Here is a 19,677-nt window from a genome sequence, read left to right on the forward strand (position 1 = left end):
GTAAATAAAGCATAAATAATGAATTAATTAATTGATTGACTAATTTTCTTTCATTATAAAGGTTTGGGCAGGAAGGAGACATAGAAATCATCTTCCTCTCAGGACAGTAACAATTTGTGCAACAACCTTTTAAATAGCCTTCCAACTTCAGTGCTGGGTCCAATAACATGAGGTCACTCCCGTGCTAAGTGGACTATCCAAAGACTTGCAAAACCCCCAGAGGTAGGTATCAGATATGATTACACATATCACATATGATTACACATATCTCAACACCCATTTTTCCTCCAAAGGTTAGATCACCACAGCCATTCCAGATTGTCCATTTTGTCAGTGTCCTTCTACATATGGGGGCCAGCACTACTGAGCACATTGCTTTAAAAGTGTCCTAAAAATCAGAGTATTGAAGAGGATGATAACATCTGCCTGCTTTGGTTCACAGAGCAGAGCCTGTGAGTGTGCTCAGTCTGTGTCTCTGAAGGACTAGGGGGAGGATCTTTTTATTAGATACTCAAGTAAACAAGGTTACTTCAGACTACACTTGTGCACTTCACTGTGCTGAACCTAAATGTGGCATGTTTTTGTTACTCCCTTTAGTGTTTTATTTTTTTGACACCATTTCAACCCAGACCTAGCACTAGATCTTGTACCTGGAAAGTGTTTAATATTTGGTGAATAAACAAATCAAAGAATATACTTTTTAAATTTCAATTCTGTCAGCACATATATGTATGCTTCGTTTCAGCTTCCAAACATTCGAAAATCTGACAAGTGTATTATATCAGTTAGGGATGCTTTTGGCAGCAAGTAACAGAAAAATGTGTGCACAAAACTTAAACACACAAGTTTAATTTTTCTCACATAACAATAAATCTGAGAATAGACAGCCCTGGGCTTATATTGCCAGTGACACCATTAGGGACCACATTTCCTTTCATCTTTTCAGATTCATTATCCTTAGCAAGCTTACTTTCATCCTCACGCTTTTTGTCCCTCTGTCTCAAGATGCCTATCGCACCTACAGACACCACATGCACATTCCAGGCAAGAACCAAGGGAAAGGGCAAAGGGGCAAATTCCATGCCAGCTGGGTCTGTTCCCTTTGTATCAGAAAAGAAAGAACTTTCCCAGAAGTGTCACTAACAATACTTTCTTTTGCATCTTACCAGCCAGAACTGGATCACATAGTCATCCTTAGACAAACGACTGGCCAAGAGGAATAACTGGCTTAGAATTGTTATTAATTCCCAGGGATTAAGAGTGGGCCCTTCCTCCCTGAAACCAAAGGGCTTCTGCTACTACCTAAACAAATTTGAGTTCTGTTAGCAGGAAAGGAGGGATATGAATATTGGGTCAATAAAGACAAGTACCTAGCACACATGCCTTTCAATGTATATTTAGATAAGCAAGTCTTTGTGTGACTTCATTCAAGGTCATCAAAATCATGTCACTAGTACAGAATTTAATAGAAGACCCTAAAAATGACTTGTTTACCTCCCCCATTGAGGTTATTAATTATCCACCATGAACCTAGAATAGGAACTTTTAAAAACCTTAAAATGTACACAAGTGTTCCAATTTAGAATTTTAGGCCTGGCTACTGTATTAGTCCGTTCTCATGCTGTTAATAAAGACCTACCTGAGACTGGGTAATTTATAAAGGAAAGAGGTTTAATGGACTGATAGTTCCACACGGCTGGGAAGGCTTCACAATCATGGCAGAAGAAGAAGAAGAGCAAAGGGACGTCTTACATGGTGGGAGGCAAACAGCACGTGTGCAGAGGAACTGCCCTTTATAAAACCATCACATCTCCTGAGATTTATTTACTATCATGAGAACAGTATGAGAAAGACCCATCCCCATGATTCAGTTCCCTCCCACCAGGTCCCTCCCATGGCACGTGGGGATTATTACAATTCAAGGTGAGATATGGGTGGGGACACAGCCAAACCATATCAGCTACTTTGATATTCTACCAACACCCAACACTCATTTCTTCACCTGTGCTCTGTGTCTGTCTACCATAAGCATCTGAGTTTGTTGGCTGGGCGCAGTGGCTCATGCCTGTAATCCCAACACTCTGGGAGGCTGAGGCAGCCGGATCATGAGGTTGGGATATTGAGACCATCCTGGCTAACACGGTGAAACCTCATCTCTACTAAAAATACAAAAAATTAGTGGGGCGTGGTGGCACGCGCCTGTAGTCCCAGCTACTCAGGAGGCTGAGGCAGGAGAATCACTTGAACCGAGGAGGCAGAGGTTGCAGTGAGCTGAGATCACACCACTGCACTCCAGCCTGGGCAACAGAGCAAGACTCTGTCTCAAAAAAAAAAAGAATCTGAGTTTGTTTAGGGTAATGATTATGTTTTCTCCGTGTCCAGACATCACCATCACCTAGCACAACAGTTAGCATGAACTCAATGAATATTTATTTTTAAAATAAAGTCCAAGTTATTGATGGATTAGATAGTATTATAATATGAATGTTCTATTCTCATTAGAAAGACTGTCTTGGAAATACATTTTTTGGTGCTACTAACATTTCAGCAAGTTAGTTTTCTTCTTGTATGCATCTACTATGGAAGCTATACATGCAATGCATACTTAAGAGTCAATATACTTGTATATCTATACAATGAAATATGGCTTGGCAAGATAAAGGAACAAGCTACAGATATGCACCGTGATGTGGATGAATCCCAAAAGCATTATACTCAGTGAACGATGCCAGGCAGAAGAGCCTACATGTGCTGGGATTCTATTTATACGAAATATCCACAAAAGGCAAGCTATAAAGATAGAAAGTAGATTCGTGGTTGCTAGGGACAGGGGATAATGGAAATTAGCAGTAAATGTGCATGAGGGATGGAATTGGCATGATGAAAATGTGCTAAAACAGATTTATGGTGATGGTTGCACAACTTGGTGAATTTACTAAAAAAATCACTTGAAAAGAGTGATGTGCAAAATATGCTTTGATAACAGTTTTAAAATCAGTTTAGGTCTCTGGAAGTTTTCTGGCATTCTTAAGAAAGACCAGCACCTATCTGCGTAAAGTTCTGAGTAGTCATGAGCATCCCTCACAGGAGGGCAGTTTTCAAATGTGAGAGCACAGAGGCATTCGAGGAGCATATTACCACCCCAGATAAATTTTTGTTTAAGATAGGGTCTCACTATATTGCCCAGGCTGCCCTCAGATTCCTGGACTCAAGTGATCATCTCACTTGTGCCTTAGTCTCCCAGGTAGCTGGTACTACAGATGTGGACCACCATGCCCATTTCCCCCCAAATAAGTCTTTAATGGACCCTCCAATACACCGAGATTAAAGTTTCCAACACCAGTACTGGCAAAACTATTAAGGCATCTTCTCCACATGACCCATAGGAGATGCTCCCTGGATTTATGGGCCTTTCCCCACTGCAGACCTTCAAATCAGTGCTGCAACTGGATTCATGTGTCAGATGTGCTAGTTAATGCTGTGGGTCCCAAGGGAATGAGATGTGTAATTCTGACTAATTTTGACTGAAGGTAAGTGCAATGTCTACACAAACAAAAACAACAATAAAAAGAGATCTTTTAGTGTGTCAAACATGACTGCTCTTTAGCGTAACTCTTACTTGTTGTTTATAAGTATGCTTTAAAGTCTCTCTCTTTTTTCCATTTCCTACATTGAGTTCCACTAGAAGGACTCCCTTCTGTTACTCTTTGTACATGCACTGCCTCACAGAGGAGGTAAAAAGACTTCAGGAAGGGAAAACTGAGGGGAAAAAAACAAAACCATCATACCGCCAAAAAACTAAACAGAGTATTCCTATCTCTGGCTGCCTTTTTCTTTTTTCACATTATACCATCAACACCTTCCCTTATATTAAAATTCGTGTTTTGTTCTGGTAGTAGCTCTCCCATGTAGTATTCGCAGCATTTTGCAGTTCTGGCTGGAGTGGGTGTGAGAAGCTTGGACTCTCCCACACTCAGCCTTCCCAAGATCATCATGGGAGACCCTCCGGGCTCTGTGGAACACAGTTTGAATGGAATGATTGGCAGCATCCACTTTGATGGTTGAGCAGCATTTTATTTATGGATGAACCATAATTTTCTAAACATATTCCCTTTGTTGGCTATACAGTTTATGTCCAGGTTTTTAAACATAAGATCGTAGTAAGCAGCATGTTGCTAAGTCATTTTGCATATTCAAGATATTTTCTGAAACTTCTAAAAGTGTTACTGGCGTTCAAATATCTGCACATCTGCATATAGGTTGAAAAAGCACACTCTAAAAATTTTGTTCCAATTAACCCCTGGCAGCAGTGTGTGAGTGTTTGATTCCTTAGTAACTGAGTGTGTCCTCTTTTTTAAATCTCTGCCAGGCTGATAGGTAAAAAATTGTGTTCGTTATGTAAATTTACAATTCTTTGGATAGGAATGAGGTTCAATAATTTTTCTATTTTGATTTGCTTTTTATGTTGTTCTGTTATTCTGCTCTCATGAGCATTTTTTTTTTTTTTTTTAAAGATAGAGTTTCGCTGTTGTTGCCCAGACTAGAGTGCAGTGGCACGATCTTGGCTCACCGCAATCTCCGCCTCCCAGGTTTAAGCGATTCTCTTGCCTCAGCCTCCCGACTAGCTGGGATTACAGGCATGTGCCACCACGCCTGGCTAATTTTGTATTTTTAGTAGAGACAGCATTTCTCCATGTCAGTCAGGCTGGTCTTGAACTCCCGACCTCAAGTGATCTGCCCACCTAGGCCTCCCAAAGTGCTGGGATTACAGGCGTGAGTCGCCGCACCTGGCCTAGCACTTTGCTTTTTAATTGGCAATTCAGTTACATTTCCTGGGAGGAAAACATTGGCTCATCTTCAGCTATCCTTGAGCCCAGACTCAAGTTTATGTTTCAAGTACTAGCCAGCAAGACAGACTCCAAAGTTGCATTTCAGGTCAGAATCTGTGCAGTTCTGGATCACTCTCCACCACTTTCAAGTGCATGACCATCTCTTGAAGCATAAGTTTCTTGGGCACCTAATTTAATTTAAAAACCTCAAAGAGTTCTTTGTGTCATCTTTGAGGAGAAAGAGAAGCTCAGAGTTCTTGGAGGCAGCAATCAGATAAGCACCTTACCAGAGAATCTTTGCTGAAAAATAAATTTAAATAGCAATTAATGCTTTTGTGTAAAGTTAAAGAGGAGTCTTGAGAATGTGACAGTCCAGCTGAGCACAGTGACTCGTGCTTGTAATTCCGGCATTTTGGGAGGCAGAGACAGGCGGATCACTTGAGGTCAGGAGTTTGGTACCAGCCTGGCTAACATGGTGAAAGCCCGTCTCTACTAAAAATTAGCTGGGTGTGGTGGCAGGTGCCTGTAATCCCAGCTACTTGGGAGGCGGAGGCAGGAGAATCACTGGAACCCAGAGGCAGAGGTTGCAGTGAGCTGAGATCACACCACTGTACTCCAGCCTGGGCAACAGAGCAAGACTCCATCTCAAGGAAAAAAAAAAAGAGAGAGAGAGAGAGAGAGAGAGAAAGAGAGAATGTGACAACCCAGCTCACCTTTGAGAAGTCCTTGGGATTCGCATTGTCATTGCTTAGTGAATCTCACCTGCCTGCTTGCTTTCCTTCCTTCCTTCTTTCTGGCCTTCCTTTCTTTTCTTTCTGCTTTTAGAACATCCTATTTGACAATACCTCTACAAGACATTGTGGGATCTCAACAACAACAAAAAAGAAGTGTAATAAACTCTGTCCCAAAGGTGTGCATAGGACAAACATTCAGAAAATAATTTAAAAATTACCCCTTTCCTTTTGAAAAATAATGTGTTGATACTTTTGCTTTCTACAACCTAGTAAAAGGGGGATTCCCAAAGGTGAATTTTTGATGTTTAAAATTTTTTATATACAAAACTAGTAAAAGTTCATTTAAAAAATTTAAGTAATATAAAACTATAAAGCCCAGAGTAAAAGTGCCCCAATGCATGCACTCTAACATGGAAAAGAAGTCACAGATGTTATCATCACCAGAACAGAGGCATGAGTAGTACTTTGCAGACACTTTCCCATGTTCATACACATATGGAGCATATATGTAACAAAATGCTGCTTGAGTTCTCTCCTTTTGTTTTGAAATCTTGGCTAAATCTTCAAAGCTGAAGCCAGTCATCTCAATAAAGCCATACATTCTAAACACAGTGCCAAAGAGTTGCCCAAATCACCCTTCAGCCTTATAAAGAGTTGGCAAAGTTGGCCCTTCTACCTTGCCCCTCCACCCCATCTAGCTTCTAGAAGCAGAAGGTCAGTCTCATGAAGGAGAAAGGGAGTCATCCAGGTAGTGAGGTGCATGCCCAGGGAAAAAGTGCTTTGGCAGAACCAGGAATGTCCCCCTCCAATCTGTCAGCCCAACCCAACCAAAAAGAGCACCAAGAGTGCCAATCATAGAGAAGGAGGGTGTCAGCACCAAAGGGAGACTGGCATCTGTGTGCAGCTGCATGCTTACTCAGCTGTAGGACTTTGTGAATGAGCCTGCAATGTGTCTTTTCACACATGAACACATAGAAACTGGCACCTGCTTTTCACCTGGAGATTCTGAAGGCACTAATGTCCCCATCACCCCTGAGGGCACTAAGGCTGACTGGAGCTGCACAGAAGAGAGAACAGTGGCAGGATAAGGCACCACACTCACCATTCAGCATGGCAGTGGTGTGTGGTCTTAGTCCCTGGTTATTAGGAAAACACAAATACAAATATGGAAACATCATTATCTGACAGGTTGGCAAAAATGTAAAAGATTTATAAAATCTTGTGTTGGAAAAAGTGTGTGGAAAAAGGCACTCATACATTATATATAAGACTATGTCTTCGTCTTTATTCTGTTGCTATAACTGAATACCACAGACCAATGTACAAAGAATAGAGGTTTATTTAACTCACAGTTCTAGAGGCTGAGAAGTTCAAGAGCATGGTACCGGCATCTGATGAGGGCTTTGTGCTACCTCATAACATGGTGGAAAATACCATAGGGCAAGAGAGGAAGCAAGAGGAAAGCAAGAAAGCCAAAGTCAACTTTTTTATTATTATTATTATACTTTAAGTTCTAGGGTACATGTGCACAATGTGCAGGTTTGTTACATATGTACACACATGCCATGTTGGTGTGCTGCACCCATTAACTCGTCATTTACATTAGGTATATCTCCTAATGCTATCCCTCCCCCTTACCCCCTCCCCACAATAGGACCTGGTGTGTGATGTACCCCTTCCTGTGTCAAAGTCATCTCATTGTTCAATTCCCACCTATGAGTGAGAACATGTGGTATTTGGTTTTCTGTTCTTGCGATACTTTGCTGAGAATGATGGTTTCCAGCTGTGTCCACGTCCCTACAATGGACACGAACTCATCCGTTTTTATGGCTGCGTAGTATTCCATGATGTATATGTGCCACATTTTCTTAATCCAGTCTGTCACTGATGGACATTTGGGTTGATTCCAAGTCTTTGCTATTGTGAATAGTGCTGCAATAAACATACATGTGCATGTGTCTTTATAGCAGCATGCCTTATAATCCTTTGGGTATATCCCCAGTAATGGGATGGCTGGGTCAAATGGTATTTCTAGTCCTAGATCCTTGAGGAATCGCCACATTGTTTGCCACAATGGTTGAACTAGTTTACAGTCCCACCAACAGTGTAAAAGTGTTCCTATTTCTCCACATCCTCTCCAGCACCTGTTGTTTCCTGATTTTTTAATGATTGCCATTCTAACTGGTGTGAGATGGTATCTCATTGTGGTATTGATTTGCATTTCTCTGATGGCTAGTGATGATGAGCATTTTTTCATGTGTCTGTTGGCTGTGTGAATGTCTTCTTTTGAGAAGTATCTGTTCATATCCTTTGCCCACTTTTTGATGGGGTTGTTTGTTTTTTTCTTGTAAATTTGTTTGAGTTCTTTATAGGTTCTGGATATTAGCCCTTTGTCAGATGAGTAGATTGCAAAAATTTTCTCCCATTCTGTAGGTTGCCTGTTCACTCTGATGGTAGTTTCTTTTGCTGTGCAGAAGCTCTTTAGTTTAATGAGATCCCATTTGTCAATTTTGGCTTTTGTTGCCATTGCTTTTGGTGTTTTAGAAATGAAGTCCTTGCCTATGCCTATGTCCTGAATGGTATTACCTAGGTTTTCTTCTAGGGTTTTTATGGTTTTAGGTCTAACATTTAAATCTCTAATCCATCTTGAATTAATTTTCGTATAAGGAGTAAGGAAAGGATCCAGTTTCAGCTTTCTACTTATGGCTAGCCAATTTTCCCAGCACTATTTATTAAATAGGGAATCCTTTCCCCATTTCTTGTTTCTCTCAGGTTTGTCAAAGATCAGATGGCTGTAGATGTGTGGTATTATTTCTGAGAGCTCTGTTCTGTTCCACTGGTCTATATCTCTGTTTTGGTACCAGTACCATGCTGTTTTGGTTACTGTAGCCTTGTAGTATAGTTTGAAGTCAGGTCGCCTGATGCCTCCACCTTTGTTCTTTTGGCTTAAGATTGTCTTGGCAATGTGGGGTCTTTTTTGGTTCCATATGAACTTTAAAGCAGTTTTTTCCAATTCTGTGAAGTATTACCAGTATTTTATTGAGGATTTTTGCATTGATATTCATCAGGGATATTGGTCTAAAATTCTCTTTTTTTGTTGTATCTCTGTCAGACTTTGGTATCAGACTGATGTTGGCCTCGTAAAATGAGTTAGGGAGGATTCCCTCTTTTTCTATTGATTGGAATAGTTTCAGAAGGAATGGTACCAACTCCTCCTTGTACCTCTGGTAGAATTTGGCTGTGAATCTGTCTGGTCCTGGGCTTTTTCTGATTGGTAGGCTATTAATTATTGCCTCAATTTCAGAGCCTGCTATTGGTCTATTCAAGGATTCAACTTCTTCCTGGTTTAGTCTTGGGAGAGTGTAAGTGTACAGGAAATTATCCGTTTCTTCTAGGTTTTCTAGTTTATTTGCATAGAGGTGTTTAGAGTATTCTCTGATGGTAGTTTGTATTTCTGTGGGTCAGTGGTGATATCCCCTTTATCATTTTTTATTGCATCTATTGATTTGATTCTTCTCTCTTTTCTTCTTTATTAGTCTTGCTAGCGGTCTATCAATTTTGTTGATCTTTTCAAAAACCAGCACCTGGATTCATTGATTTTTTGGAGGGTTTTTTGTGTCCCTATCTCCTTCAGTTCTGCTCTGATCTTAGTTATTTCTTGCCTTCTGCTAGCTTTTGAATGTATTTGCTCTTGCTTCTCTAGTTCTTTTAATTGTGATATTAGGGTGGCAATTTTAGATCTTTCCTGCTTTCTCTTGTGGGCATTTAGTGCTATAAATTTCCCTCTACACACTGCTTTAAATGTGTCTCAGAGATTCTGGTATGTTGTATCTTTGTTCCCATTGGTTTCTAAGAATATCTTTATTTCTGCCTTCATTTCTTATGTACCCAGTAGTCATTCGGGAGCAGGTTGTTCAGTTTCCATGTAGTTGAGCGGATTTGATTGAGTTTCTTAGTCCTGGGTTCTAGTTTGATTGCACTGTGGTCTGAGAGACAGTTTGTTTTAATTTCTGTCCTTTTACATTTGCTGAGGAGTGCTTTACTTCCAACTATGTGGTCAGTTTTGGAATAAGTGCAATGTCGTGCTGAGAAGAATGTATATTCTGTTAATTTGGGATGGAGAATTCTGTAGATGTCTATTAGGTTCGCTTGGTGCAGAGTTGAGTTCAATTCCTGGATATCCTTGTTGACTTTCTGTCTCGTTGATCTGTCTAATGTTGACAGTGGGTTGTTGAAGTCTCCCATTATTATTGTATGGGAGTCTTAAGTCTCTTTTTAAGTCTCTAAGGACTTGCTTTATGAATCTGGGTGCTCCTGTATTGGGTGCATATATATTTAGGATAGTTAGCTCTTCCTGTTGAATTGATCCCTTTACCATTATGTAATGGCCTTCTTTGTTTCTTTTGATCTTTGATGGTTTAAAATCTGTTTTATCAGAGACTAGGATTGCAACCCCTGCTTTTTTTGTTTTCCATTTGTTTGGTAGATCTTCCTCCATCCCTTTATTTTGAGCCTATGTGTGTCTCTGCATGTGAGATGGGTCTCCTGAATACAGCAAACTGATGGGTCTCAACTCTTTATCCAATTTGCCAGCCTGTATCTTTTAATTGGACCATTTAGTCTATTTACATTTAAGGTTAATATTGTTATGTGTGAACTTGATCCTGTCATTATGATATTAGCTGGTTATTTTGCTCGCTAGTTAATGCAGTTTCTTCCTAGCATCAATGGACTTTACATTTTGACATGCTGACATGTCAACATTTTTTTTTTTTTTTTTTTTTGAGATGGAGTCTTGCTCTTATCCTCCAGGCTGGAGTGCAATAGCATGATCTCACCTCACTGCAACCTCTGCCTCCCAGGTTCAAGCAGTTCTCCTGTCTCAGCCTCCCGAGTAGCTGGGATTACAGGTGCCTGCCACCATGCCCAGCTAATTTTTATATTTTTAGTAGAGATGGGATTTCACCATGTTGGCCAGGATGGTCTCAAACTCCTGACCTCAAGTGATCTGTCCACCTCAGTCTCCCAAAGTGTTGGGATTATAGGTGTGAGCCACCATGCCTGGCCCTAAAGTCACCTTTCATAACAACCCAATGTGACAGTAACTAATCCAGTCCCAAGAGAGCAAGAACTCACTCACTTTCTCTAACCAGCATTAATCCCTTCATGAGGGTGAATCCCTCATCATCCAAGGGCCTTTTAAAGGTGCCACCACCTGTCAACACTTTTACATTAAGGACTAGCCTCAACATGAGTTTTGATGGGGATAAACCATATACAAGACATAACTAACTACAAATTTAAATACTTTCTTTGGATGACAATTGTCAGTGTATATTAAAATGTTAAAGACATATGCCTTTTCAGCCAACAATTCCACTTCCAGCACTCTATTTAAAAAAATAATAATAATCTCCCAAAGTTCTTGCGAGATGATTTCTATCCCACCAGTGTGGAGGTAGGAAGAGCAGAACTGGTGGGAGGCTTTGAACAAATCCAGATAAGGAACAAAGAGAATGACTGTGAGGATGAAGAAGAGGAGAGTGACTAGAAATAGTTAACAGTTTGAATTAACAGGACTTAAAGGCTCTCATGGATTGAATTGTGTCCCACAAAAAGGTATACTGAATTCCTAATCCCCAGTACCCATGAATGTGACCTTATTTGGAAATGGGGTATTTGCTGAAATAATCAAGTTAAGATGAGGTCATATTCACACGTTAGGGGGGCCCTAGTCCAATACGACTGATGCCTTTATAAAAAGAGAAGAGATACAGACATACAAGGAGAATGTCATATGATGATGGAGGTAGAGACAGGAATGATGCCTCTACAAGCCAAAGAATGTCAAAGATTGTCAGGATTACCAGAAAGGCATAGAACTCTCCCCTGCAAGCTTCAGGAAGAGCATGACCTTGCTGACAACATGGTCTGGGACTTCTAGACTCCAGAATTGTGAGAGCACACATTTCTGTCATTTCGGTTGTTTTCAGCCACCCAGTTTGTGGCACAGTGCTCCCCTTTATCCACTGTTTCACATTTCACAGTTTTAGTTATGTGTGGTCAACTACAGTTTGAAAATATTAAATGGAAAACTCCAGAGGTAAACAATTCATCATTTTTAATTGTGCACCATTCTGAGTAGTGTGGTATGATCTCACACTGTCCACTCCATCCCGCCAGGACATGAATCATCCCTTTGTCTGGCGGATCCATGCTGTAAACACTGCCCACCTGCAAATCACTTAGGAGCTGGCTTGGTTATCACATTAAAAAAAAAAAAAAGGCCACAGTATATATAGGGTTTGGTACTATCAGTGACTTCAGGCATCCAATGGAGTCTCAGAACATATCTCGCACAGATAAGGGGGGACTACTATATTCTGTTACAGCAGCCCTGGGAAACGAATACAGAGGCCAACTGGTGAAGGTGGCCAGGAAGAGAAAATCAAAGATGACTTCAGATGAGCCTGGCTTGGGCCACTGCGTCCATGCTAGTACCGTGAACTGTGCTGACAGATGTAGAAAACATAGAAGGGGAGCAGCTCGGTTGGGGCAGGACATGAGTAAGGAATTTACTGTCTGATATGGTAAGTCATGGCCCACGGTCTATCTGTATGGACATGTCCAGTCAGCTAAACTGAGCAGAGGTCATAATAGCCTGGACTATGGGTGAATGGGTCTAAAGAGATATCAAATTCAGTTTGAAACGTGTTAGCTTCATTGGAAAACCTTCACCTTCATTCTCTCTAAGGTGAGAGAGACCCTACTCCATGGCAGAGAAACACACCTCTCAGCAGAAACGCACCCAGAACAAGCATGGTGAGTTCTGGGATCTAGGTCCCTTTCCTGCTGAACAAGGAGCCCATTCTCACTGACTCTTTAGAGCTGGTGTGGGTCCTCTCTGGCCTCTGGGCTTCCCCATGAGCTGGACAGCACTGCTCCCCAGAGCGTTGTGGAGACATCCTGCGAGAAAAGCCGCGAGGCAGGGTCTGGGGGGACCTGCCTCTAACTTGGGGTGTGGTCTGGCCTGAGCACTTAACTATTCAGAGCCTCTCCCTGGGAACCACTCACTGGAAAGTAACAGTGGAGCAATGCATAAAGGAAGGTGAGGACCAAAGTAACTCCATAGTTAGTTCAAGCATTTTATTTTACAGAGGAGCAAAATCAGACATGCAGAAGTTAAGTGGTGTATTCAAGGTCACAGACAAATGGGTTTTGAAGTTGGAATTGAAAAGTGCTCTTTTCATTAAAGCATTTCTAAGGTCTCTTTCAGTCTTTAAATCCTCTGGTTATAAAAGCAATTTATAAATAGAATGGGGTGCTAGAAGTTTCTAAATACCACCAGGCACCAAAAACTGCCGTTTAAAGAGAGGAACTAATTGGAATTCATCGCAATTCAGAGGCCACACATTAATTTTGTGCAGTGGAGCAAGACCTGTATGGCAGATCATTTGAATGCAGGAGGTCAGTCAGATAGATTGCTTCTTTAGATCTTCAAGAACATTCAAGAACACTGTCAAAACCTTTCTGTTACAAACATTTGCAGGTTGGTTTTTCAATAATGTTTCCTGCTATACAGAAATGGGGCGGCTTGAAAAGTTGCCCCTGCATGCCCCCACTCCAGCTCAAAAAGGAAAACAAATGTGGTTGCAGCAGCTTTACCCTAAAGTCGATATCCAGACAGAAATTGTGAAAAATAGCAACCAGTCGCTTCCCCAGGTGACCTGTTCATTGAAAATGAACTCCCCTCAGGCCACATGGAGGCAGGCTCCAGGGTCTGAGCTAGACTTTGAATGTGTCTGACAAATGAAGTGACAGGACTAGACAGGTGTTCCCCTGCCACCAGCCACATCCAGATGTAACCACAGACCAAGGCTGGCTGCTGCTGGAAGCTGAATCTTCCCAGGTAGAGAAGCAAGTAGCATCTCCTACCCTCCACCCACCCACCCATCCTAACTCCTCTTCCTCTTTTCTCTGTCTTGGACCATCCAGATTTCCCCTGAGCTTCCTTTCTCTTTTCTTTGTCTTCATTCTTACTCTCCCCTCTCTGCTCCTCTTTCTAAATCTTTCATATCTTTCTCTTGACCATGTCTCTTCTCCCTAATACCCAACCCCAACTCTGGTCTGTCTATTCCTGGACAGACAGAAATGAAGTCACTTTCAACCAAGAAAAATGAATAATTCCAATGCCATGAAAAGGCTAGTCGTATGGTAATAAGTAGGGCCAATCCTTTCCTCCTAATAGGCTACAGTGACTCCAAATGGTCATGGACTGGCCACCAAGGAATCATCAGCCCCAGAAGGATACAACAAGCTCCCTAAGGCAGCGCCATCTTGGCTCTCAGGTTCTCTGAATGGCCAAACATCAAAACCACCAGAATGGAAAATTGAGCATGTATAGGAAGTTCTCCTTCCACTCCCAACATAAAGAATGGGTAGAAATATACGTGTGTGTGTGTGTGTGTGTGTGTGAATATACTAAATGCCACTAAACTGTACAATGGTTAAAATGGTAAATGTCACGTATATTTTACCACAATAAAAATAACAAGGACAGCCAGAGTCAAACACTGCGAAGATAGGGAGAATGGGAGGTCACAGTCATTGGAAGGAGAAGCCACCTAAGGGTGTGTGTGTGGACAGAGATAGAGATAGATAAAAGTTATGTAACAGTCAAATTCAAAAGGAAGAAATGAAAATTTAAGAATAGGACCTTTAAGGACACAAGAGTGAGAAAGTGTTAAAGCCAGGTAGTCCTCAGCAAGTTAAGAGGAAACATGTAATTCAGAACTAGGGTTGAAGCCCCAAGCACCTGCTCAGCAGGTGTTGGAACTGTGTTCTATGCATAAACAGTGAAAAAACCAAATGCTACCACTGAAGGATGATCAGAAAACTCTACCCCAAGGTTGTAAATGTACTAGCATTTCTTCCAATAACCCTAGAGGCTGATCAAACCATAACTCTAACAATGGTCCCTCTCTGAAGACTTTAGGCAGAAATCAGGACCAGAAGAATCTGCAATGAGCCAGGTGTGGTGGTTCCCACCTGTAATCCCAGCACTTTGGGAGGCCAAGGCGGGCAGATCACGAGGTCAGGAGTTCAAGACCAGCCTGATCAATATGGTGAAACTCTGTCTCTACGAAAAATACAAAAATTAGCCTTGGGAAGTGGCATGCGCCTGTAATCACAGCTACTCAGGAGGCTGAGGCAGGAGAATTGCTTGAACCCAGAAGGTGGAGTTTGCAATGAGCCAAGATTGTGCCACTGCACTCCAGCCTGGGCAACAGAGTGAGACTCCATCTCAAAAAGGAAAAAAAAGAATCTTTGCAATGAAATCTGTTCCAACCCTGTACCTTGGGTCTCATGTTAGCAAATAAGCAGTTAGCATAGAAATAGACCTTTGGTTTCCAAAGCTGAAACTTTGGAATTGTGCCTGGAACCAATCATTATTTTATTTGCCCAAATCCTGTACCAGACATAGGTCATATGCATCCAACAGTCACCCTTTATTGGCTTTTTATGGATGTTCATTAACAGCTCCATTGTTGGCCAGGCCATTTAGAGACACTGAGCTGGAAACACCAGCTGCTTCACGAAGTTATGGATAGGGCTGAGCCTTCCACCGAGGGTTGTAAAGCCCTAATGGAGTGGCAGCACAGTAGGGCAATTCAGGCCAATTTAGATTTTGTAGCATGTACATAAATGACTGTTTCCTGCTGTGCTCTGATTTTTTTGTTCAAACCCTTTAAATCCACCTGGAATACTAACCTAAGGATGGTGATCTCCACTTATCACCCAGGCCACTGACATACGGATTTACAAAGAGTTTTTCCATCCCCTCAGACGCTAATGCCTTCCATTTGTACAGAATGTTTAACATTTACCAAATATTTTCACAGTACCATCCAGTTCCTATGAAGTAGGTAATAGGGCCGGTGTTGTTATCCTTGAGAAAAAAGAGGTTCAGGGAGGTTTTGGGACTTGCCCAAAGATACACAGAAACGCTGGAGCTTGCAGGAGTCCAGATGGCCTTTTCTTCCAATGACCATGACCTTCCAGTCTCCATGTCTTGACACTGATTAACTCTGGCTCTTTATTTTTATTGTGGTAAAATATATGTAGCATAAAATTTATAATTTTTAAGTGTACAGTTCAGTGGCATTAAATATACTCACATTGTTGATTTATCCTCGTGCACCATACGTGGCACAGGCGTCAAGATGTCCAATCAAGTGGTCTGCCGGGAAGTCAGTCATGCTAGGAGCTGGTACTCAGCCTCAGGACCACAGCTGAATGCACAGCTAGAAGGTTGGCTTTCACAAGTACAGTCTACAAAAAGACCTGCTAAAGTCATTATTGCACTCCATGCAGGATATACGTACTGTGGGTCTTGTGCTACCCATGCTTATAAACAAGTGGATTCGTCTATTACCCAGAGAATTTTCATCCTTGGGCCTTCTCATCATGTGTCCCTCTCTCAATGTGCACTTTCCAGTGTGGATATATACAGGACATCTCTGCATCATCTTCATATTGACCAAAAGATTTACAGAGAACTGTGGAAGACAGGAATGTTTGAACGCATGTTTCTGAGACAAAATGTGAACATAGCATTGAAATGCATTTGCCTTACACAAGTAAAGCCATGGAAATCCATAAGGATGAGTTTACCATTATCCCTATTCTGGTTGGAGCTCTGAGTGAGTCAAAAGAACAGGAATTCAGAAAACTCTTCAGTAAATATCTAGCGGATCCTAGTAATTTCTTGGTAGTTTCTTCTGATTTTTGCCATTGGTGTCAAAGGTTTCGTTACAGTTACTATGATGAATCCCAGGGGGAGACTTATAGATCCATTGAGTATCTAGATAAAATGGGTGTATTATAGAATTAGACCCTATATCTTTTAGCAATTACTTGAGGAAATATCATAATATTATATGTGGAAGACATCCCTTTGGGGTATTATTAAATGCTATCACAGAGCTCCAGAAAAATGGAAGAATATGAGCTTTTCGTTTTTGAATTACGCCCAGTCAAACCAGTGTAGAAATTGGCAAGACAGTTCAGCACTTATGCAGCTGGAGCACTCACGGTCCACTGAAGCTCTGAATCCTCAGGGAGGCCACCTGCACATTCTCATACTCAGTCTAGGGTCCTAGCCTAACCTTTACCAAGATATTGGTCCTGGTTTGGGGGGATTATGAAACCTCAAACTAATAGAACTTTCTTCTCTTTTTTTCTAGTAGGCATAGTCCTTCCTTGATTTCAACTCATTAAAAAATGCTTTATAGTTTAGGGCAATGGTAGTGTGTCCAGAAACGGTGGGTTCTTGGTCTTGCGACTTTAAGAATGAAGCTGTGTAGTGAGTGTTACAGTTCTTAAAGATGGCGTGTCCAGAGTTTGTTCCTTCAGATGTTCAGATGTGTCTGCAGTTCCTTCTGGTGGGTTCGTGGTCTCGCTGACTTCAGAGGTGAAGCTGCAGACCCTAGCGGTGAGTGTTATAGCTTTTAAAAGCAGCGCATCTGGAGTTGTTCATTCTTCCCAGTGAGCTCCTGGTCTTGCTGGCTTCAGCAGTGAAGCTGCAGGCCTTCACGGTGAGTGTTACAGCTCATAAAGTTGGTGTGGACCCAAAGAGTGAACAGCGGCAAGATTTACTACAAAGAATGAAAGAACAAAGCTGCCACACCCTGCAAGGGGAACCAGGTTGCCGCTGCTGGCTCAGGCAGCCTGTTTGTTTTCATTCCCTTATCTGACTCCACCCACATCCTGCTGACTGGTCCATTTTACAGAGAGCTGATTGGTCCATTCTGACAGAGTGCTGATTGGTGCGTTTACAATCCTTTAGCTAGACACAGAGTGCTAGACAGAAGAGTTCTCCAAGTCCCCACTGGGTTAGCTAGATACAGAGTACCCGTTGGTGTATTTACAAACCTTGAACTAGACACAGGGTGCTCATTGGTATATTTACGATCCCTTAGCTAGACATAAAAGTTCTCCAAGTCCCCACTAGACTCAGGAGCCTAGCTGGCTTCATCTAGTGGATCCCTCACCGGGACTGCAGGTGGAGCTGCCCACCAGTCCTGAGCCACGCAGCACTCCTCAGCCCTTGGGCGGTCAATGGGACCAGGCACGAGGGAGCAGGGGACGGTGCCCGTCAGGGAAGCTTGGGCCACATGGAAGCCCACCACGGAGGGTGGGGCCTCGGACATGGCAGGCTGCAGGTCCTGAGGCAGCTGAGGCCTGGAGAAAATTCCAGCCCGGTGCACGTGGGCCGGCTGTGCTGGGGGACCCAGCACAACCTCCACAGCTGCTGGCCGGAGTGCTAAGCCCCTCACCACCCTGGGCCGGCATCACCGGCTGGCTGCTTAGAGTGCCGGGCCGCTGAGCCCGCGTCTGTGCCCACCGGAACTCACGCTGGACTGTGAGTACCACAGGCAGCCCTGGTTCCTGCCGGCACCTCTCTCTCCACACCTCCCGGCAAGCAGACGGAGCTGGCTCCAGCCTGGGCCAGCCCAGAGAGGGGCTCCCACAGTGCAGTGGTGGGCTGAAGGGCTCTTCAAGCACTGCCAGAGTGGACGCCCAGGCCGAGGAGGTGCTGAGAGTGAGGACTGCTAGCACACTGTCACCTCTCAGAAGGAAGGCTGGCATCAAAATATTTTGATTAAAAAAAGATAACAATGTAAAGGCTCGGTTGTGGCAGACAGCTTTTTGAAAGTAACTTGTAAAGCATTTACCATATCCTAAATTTGCACTCTTCACAGACTTGTGCACATATATTCCACTTTCAGAACAGTTTTGCAAATTGTACAAAAACAAAAACGGTGGAAGCTTTTCAATAAAGAAATTGCATTTATAAATGGTCTGTATTATATATAATAAATCTCCAGTTATAGTCAATTACTACCCATGTTGTACAAAATAAATAAATAAATTCACATTGTTATGCAACCATTATCATCAATCATCTCCAGAACTTTCTCCCTTCCCATTCCACTCTTCCCCAAGGTCTGGGAACCACAATTCTACTTTCTGTTCCTATGAATTTGACTACTCTGGCAACCTCATATAAGTGGAATCATATAGTATTGATTCTGTTTCTGACTTTTTTCACTTGACATAATGTTTACAAGGATCATCCATATTGTAGCGTGTGTCAGAATTTCAATTCTTTTTAAGGCTGAATAATATCCTATTTCATCTCTATGTACAACCTTTTGTTCATCCATTCATTTGTTGATGGTGCCCTGCACTCCTACTTCCTTTTTTAGGAAATAGCACGTCACTTTTTTTTTTTTTTTTTTTTTTTTTGTGAGATGGAATCTCGCTCTGTTGCCCAGGCTGGAGTGCAGTGGCACGATCTTGGCTCACTGCAAGTTCCACCTACCGGGTTCAAGCCGTTCTCCTGCCTCAGCCTCCCGAGCGGCCAGGACTACAGGCGCCCACCACCACACCCAGCTAATTTTTTTGTATTTTTAGTAGAGACAGGGATTAACCATGTTAGCCAGGATGATCTCGATCTGCTGACCTTGTGATCCGCCCGCCTTGGCCTCCCAAAGTGCTGAGATTATACGCATGAGCCACTGCGCCCAGCCCACCTTTTTTTTTTTTTTTTTTAAGAAATTATCTTCCCCATTGAGTAAAGTCTGGTGGAAGTATTAAGATTCTCTGGGCAGGAAACAACCCAAACAACTGCTTTCTCATAGAACTTGAAACCCAAGCAACCTGATAAATAGAATAAAAATGAAATAGGCTTTTAGAAAATATATACACAGCTCTACCCAGGCAAGTCTGAATCGTAGTTTTGGCTACATAGAGATGTTTCCATTCTAATTCATTTCCAAGCCTGGTTTTCCACACTTCCCTTGGATTATGCAATTTACACCATGGCCAATGTTAGATTCTGCTGCTGGAAACCAAAGAATTCTCACATTCATCAAAACTAAATAAGGGATACCCTACTCTACAGCCTCCATTCTAGCTATGGGCATAACTTATTTCCTCCTTAAAGAAGGCATCTAGGCCAGGTGCATTGTCTCACACCTGTAATCCCAGCACTTTGGGAGGCCGAGGTGGGAGGATCACCTGAGGTCAGGAGTTTGAGACCAGCCTAG

General features: G+C 42.3%; 1 pseudogene; it reads left to right on the plus strand.

Annotated features, from left to right (window-relative positions):
• The first annotated feature begins 15,777 nt into the window (after positions 1 to 15,777).
• Positions 15,778 to 16,867, plus strand: LOC103240334 (protein MEMO1-like; annotated as a pseudogene).
• Positions 16,868 to 19,677: the final 2,810 nt, after the last annotated feature.

Source organism: Chlorocebus sabaeus, chromosome 13, assembly GCF_047675955.1.
Source record: "Chlorocebus sabaeus isolate Y175 chromosome 13, mChlSab1.0.hap1, whole genome shotgun sequence".
NCBI lineage: Eukaryota > Metazoa > Chordata > Mammalia > Primates > Cercopithecidae > Chlorocebus > Chlorocebus sabaeus.